Below are 6,295 nucleotides of genomic sequence, written 5' to 3'. Positions count from 1 at the left end.
ACAATATGCAGGTGTGTGTGTGTGTGTGTGTGTGTGTGTGTGTGTGTGTGTGTGTGTGTGTGTGTGTGTGTGTGTGTGTGTGTGTGTGTGTGTGTGTGTGTGTGTGTGTGTGTGTGTGTGTGTGTGTGTGTGTGTGAGTGAGGGGGTTATCTTAGGATTTCATCTCGTAGGATTTCACAGTGTAGACACTATAGTGTTGGGACTTGTGTTTCTTAACAGGAGAGTGAGCAGTCCAATCTCTTCCATGCGTTCTCTTTATTGAGACAAACGGGAAGGGTTGCTGTATGCATGTTTCATATCTTTCTCAATGCAGGCGTAAATACAAACAAAGAATTCTATTCATATGCCATTCAAAACAGGACTTTTTGACCGGGCACCTCAGTGAGCAGCTGGGGTCCTGAGCACAGGTGTAACAGGTGTTAATCAGTGATTCATTTGGTGAGAAGTGAGAATGTATGGGTTTCTTTGAAAATCATGAAAAGTAAGCTTTGTAGACCTTTTTGGTTTATTGTGACATTTCTGACATTGTTTGACTCCACCAGTGAGCTTAATGATCTACAGTATATTGCTATTGCAATTCTTTTACATGTTTACCACTAGGTTCTGTTCTCAGAGTGAAGTCATTGTTAAATAACTGTTTTGAATGTTTTTTTCCACCTTTTCATCACATTGACAAGCCTTGCTTAAAAAAAAAAACAAAAAAAGACAAAACAATTATTTGTTGAAAGATGTTCATGTCAGTGGCTGAATTAATTAAATCTCAGAGGCTTTTTTTCCGGATTAATTTGTAAAATGGAATTTTAATTCCGCCAGCTCAAGAAAACTAATGGAAACTCGCATTCACTTTTCAGTCACAGATCACAGATGCCAGGCATTTTGATAAATGAACCGGCGTAATCTGTTTTAAGCACACGTCCCAGGCAGCCCCAACAGCATCCACCATCATCCAGTTATCCATAACCGCCTCGTCAACACGCTCTAAGCGCTGTTCTGCAACCCTCATTTACATTTTATATTTACATTACAGGCATTTAGCTGACACCCTTTTCAAGATTGATTCAACAGGGTGATAAGTAGCCCTACAATTTACTGATTTGTATGTATTCAGCTGATGATATATTGCATTTCCGAATGACGTGGTGGACCGATCTGTCAGTGCTGTGTTCAACTACAGTCAGTGTTGCCAGATTCTGTGAGAGAAACAAGCAACCGGGTCTAGGAAAACAAGCCCAAAAAAAGCGACTATGGGCCACATGGTATAAACATATGCATCAGCTATTTGAAAATAGCCGATCTACAAGATGCGACACGTTGTGAGCTTGTAGATCTGCTATGTTCAAATACAATCTTGGGGGGAAATTATAATAAGCAGATCTGGCAACACTGACTACAGTAATGCTTTGACAGGACACACACGAGTGGTCAAGTCATTCATTGCATATTAATTTGAAGCATGCTGCTGCAGTGAGTGCATTGCCAGTGGCCGCCCCGGTACTTTGAGCAGCGAGCCAATGCTTTGTTGGACAGACTCCGCTCCCACTCTCTCTTCTCTGGCCGAAGGTGGGAGCTGCATTCTAATCCAATGCACGCTGCTGCCTAGCGTACTAATAAACCACTCACCATTCAAGTTGGAGAGCTTGTTACACTCCTGCCAGGTGCTGTCAGCGGTGAATACAGGCCAGGGTCTGAATCCTGACTCAAAACTCCCAGATTATAATGAGGTTGTAGAGTCTGTGTGTGTACTCACAAAGAATAACAATAATAGCAGCCGTTGCATTTGAATATAGGCCTGTTTTTTGTGGCGAGGCATTGAACAGTCTGAGCTATCTACATATGTAGAAGAGGGTCTGTCTGTCTGTCTGTCTGTCTGTCTGTCTGTCTGTCTGTCTGTCTGTCTGTCTGTCTGTCTGTCTGTCTGTCTCTCTACCTGTCTGCCTTGTTGGCAGCTAATCTTGCAAATCCTGGATCAATCAGCGCCAAATGTATTGCATTCGTGTGCTGCCAATAGTTACGTTTTGTACTTCTTTTATGTAACTTAAATGTTATACTGGAAGTCAGGAAATTCGCTCTATTATTATTTGGAAGGCAATATGCTGTCACAGCAATGTGACATCATTGTGTCAATATGATGTCATCAACCTGACATTCGAGATGGAGATCCACATGGAAGCCACACCCTTATGAGACCAGTCTTGTTTAAACAAAGCAGTTGCAGTGTCTTGTGAAATCAAAGGAACACAGTTTGCATTTTAATAATTCTATAACAGTGGTTCTCAAAGTGGGGTCCCGGGACCCCCAGGGGGTCGTTTGAACCACTGCTATAATAAAGGCTGTAGACTTCTGCTCAACAGAAACAGAAATAACACACTCTATAAAGTTAATTTACGGCAACAATTACACGTACAGTAACTATAAGCTCTGGTAATACATACAGAACTATTAACAAAATGACAAAGAAAGCATTGCTGTCAGAGGTGGATATCATATTAGTGCACAGTTAGTCTCACACAGCCAGCCTCTCCAAGTCTGGCTATGCGAGACTAGTGTAAAATTGGGTATTTTTCAGTATTTTTGTATTTAGAGTAAAGTTTACTCCAGATTTCATTTGGTTACATTAAATGAACACTCTGGATTTTACAGTGTATTGTGTCCCTCTGGCCCTCCAAATTCAAATACACTCCACAAACAAAACGTGACAAATACATTCATGAGATGATATCAGCATATTACCGTAGATGCTGCCTCATAATGAATACAGTATAGCTTCAGCCCTCTTTGACGTCGAATCACCCACGGTGTCTATTTGAATATGACTTTTTCCTTTTCCTCTATGAATAAATACTGTAGCCTATCAACATTTCACTTACCAGGGCCATCCATGCCTAATATATGAATCACACTTTTGCTATGAAACACATTTAAAATGGTTATGGTTTATACATACCTGCAGTACAAAGACATGTTTTGAGTCTGACTCCAGAATATATTGAAATAATATAACCGCAGCAGTCATATCTCATATGATATTTCTCTTTTCATGTAGTACCTGTGACATTTGCCTGGCATTTGAAGCCACTTCCGTGGTGTTTACATGTGGGACCCATATGAATCAGATTAGTGCCTCGATATTAGATTTAAATCCCGGGGATCAAAATTCCTCCTCCTCCTCCTCAATACACCCTCCAGTCGAATTCCCATTGACATTTTCCAGCGTTTGACGATTGCTATTTCAGATTGGCGCTACACCTCGGCTGCTGTTATTTAGATGTCATTTGGATAGCGGGGCGTGCATTTCAACTTACCCTGAGAAGATTGCAGTTTTAAATTTCCCCTTCTGCTTGTCTTGATGGAGTCTGAAATGGCGTGCTTCGGCGAAGGGGAGCCTGGCACTGTGACACGTCCATTAGATGCGATGTTGTGACAGTCAGGGAAGGAGGCGGAAGGTGTGTGAATGACATGTATGTGTGTTTTTGCATGTTCCTGTGCCTGTGTTCCTGTGAGTGTTGTTTCTGTTCATTTGACTGTAGCGAGAGTGCTGGTGTGTGCCTGTGCGCCTGCATGTGTGTCTGTGTGATGGGCTGCATGGATGTGCAGTGTCACAGCAGATAGACTGTGTGATGACACAGCCCTGTGTCAACATGTCACTTCACTTTTCTCACTAACAGAGGTGTCTGTCTCTTTCCTGAGTGATATCACTCTGGGACTCTTGCCAAACATCTACCTTGGAATGTATTACAGGAATAATGGCAACGCTGCAGGTAAAATTAAACTAGCGTATAAGCGATGCAAAAGAAAAGGGAGTGCACATGGGGAGCAGTTAGTGGTTATAGGGGCCTTGCTCAAGGACAGTTCAATGTGAAGTGTGTAGGAGCTGAGGATCGAACCGGGAACCTTTCAATTCCTGCTCGACTGCTCTACTGCACCTCCTGAGCCACTCCAATTTGCAATTTACAATTTAGGCATTTAGCGGACGCTCTTTAAAGGATCCCTGGCTAATAAGCCAAATATGCCTTAATACGCAAGTTGATGATGTCATTTGTGGTGATTATGTGTGGTCCAGCCTTATGGAATTTATGGAATGCATGCGAAAATAAAAAACAACGTAATACTTCCTAAGGTTGATATGAGCATCAAATCAATATTCTAAATATGTATTTTTTGCATTGAGTAAAAGATTAACTGTTTCTAAGATAAATTAAATATTTAAGGTGTTTTAAAAATATATATTTTAGTTATAGAGGGCAATTATAATGTATTAAGGCATATTTGGCTTATTAGCCAGGGGCCCTTTTAACCAGAGCGACTTACAATAAGCAAGGTAAACAAATACATAAAATGCAGAGAGACAGTGTAGTGCCTCTAAACTAGGATACCAGTTATACAACTAACCTAACATCTGTCAAAATAACCTGCTAAATAATCTTTATTTTAACATTGTGGTCAAGAAAGACTCGCCTAAGTAACAAAAACATGAGAACAAAGTTATACATGCTGGATAAGAAGATCTTTCCCAATATTGCTCATTAAACTAGGTTGGCATTTTGAGACACAGACAGGCTGTTTGTAGGTATTCTTCTGTGTTCAAAACACCTGGTGTACTAGTCGTCTGTAAACATTTGTGTAAAGAATGGCTCACACTCAGAAAGATTAGATTACTTAATTTCATTCATTTGCCACACCGCAGACAGAACATTTCCGACCATACGGCCTACATCAGTGTTTCACACAGTGATAAAGACCGGATGGTTGAAAGTGTGACTCATTCTTTAAGTAAACGTTCGAGATAAAAAGACAGGCGACATGTGACCATGCTTCTGTATGAATGAATGATGTGGTAAACCTGCTATCTACAAAGAATCGCAGGTGGGTGCAGGCAGAGAGGAGGTCATAAAACATTCCTCATATCTTTGGCTGAATTAGCATAGTTACCATATTTTCCCTCTGGCTTACATGTGGGTTCATGCAGATGTGGGTCTTTGATATTTATCATTTTCAACACGTCGTTGTATGAGGGTGACATCAGAGACGACCCGCGCTCATCACTAATACTCTCTCCTCTCTCCCGCCCTGTACTGTCTACTACATCCGAAATACCATGAAATGTTTAGTTTCACAATGACCTGATTTGTGAGAACAAGAAACGAAAGAAAAGAAAAGAGTAACGACCTGGCAGCAGTGCCATGTATTCATTGATTTCAAAAACGCATTTGACTCAATACACAGAGGCATGATGATGAAGATACTCAAGGCTTATTATGGTGTCATTCCCACGCGCGCCAAAGTGGAGGTGACTCCGGATGGCAACAGCGAGGAGTTTGACATCCTGGTGGGGGTGTTGCAAGGCGACAACTTCCTCCTCTTAGGCAGGCCATCAGTGGACAGGGACAGGAACTACCTGTCTCGCTATTATAATGTGCCTGGTGTAGACAACTCCCTGCTGTAGTCTTTAAGGACCTACTGTAGGTGTGGATGACATCTGCCTGCTAGCTGGCCATGTGGAGCAGGCACAGGAGCTCTTGAGCAGAGTGGAGACGGAGTCCGCCAAAGTTGGTCTTGGGCTATTTAATGTAGGCAGTGGTGTAAAAAGTACTCACATCTTTTACTTAAGTAAAAGCAGAAATACCACAATGTAAAAATACTCTGTTACAAGTAAAAGGCCTGTGTTCAAAATGTTACTTGAGCAAAAGTACAAAAGTATTGGTATCAAAATATACTTAAAGTATCAAAAGTAAAAGTACTGAAATGTTTGAAAATAGCAGATCTACAAGCTCGCAACTCGTCGCATCGCGACGCGTTGTGAGCTTGTTGATCGGCTATTTTCAAATAGCCTAGGTATGAAATAGGGCTAAAGTGGTTAATGTATTTTATAATGTAGTAATTTATATCTGCAAAGTAACTAGTAACTAAAGTTTTGAAAAAATTGTAGTGGAGTAAAAGTGCAATATTTGCCTCTGAGATGTAGTAAAAGTAAAAGTATTGGATATTGGAAATACTCAAGTAAAGTACAAATACCTCAAAATTGTACTTAAGTACAGTGCTTAAGTAAATGTACTTAGTAACTTTCCACCATTGAATGTAGGTTATCACCTACAAGATCCTCCCAGACCATCCAACTCTCTAACAAAAAGAGGAGACACTGCTGAAAGAAATCAATTACTTCAAATACCTGAGCTCATGGGTCAAATCGTCAGAGCGGAGCCTTTAAAGCGTGGAAGGCACTCACATGGAGGACTCTGAACGACAGGGCCAGTGTGTGTCACTCCAACCTCCCCCGACATGTCAACTTATTTTCTGC

This window comes from Gymnoscopelus braueri, assembly GCF_963280865.1.
Source record: "Gymnoscopelus braueri genome assembly, chromosome: 10".
Lineage (NCBI taxonomy): Eukaryota > Metazoa > Chordata > Actinopteri > Myctophiformes > Myctophidae > Gymnoscopelus > Gymnoscopelus braueri.
This window is presented reverse-complemented; position numbering follows the sequence as displayed.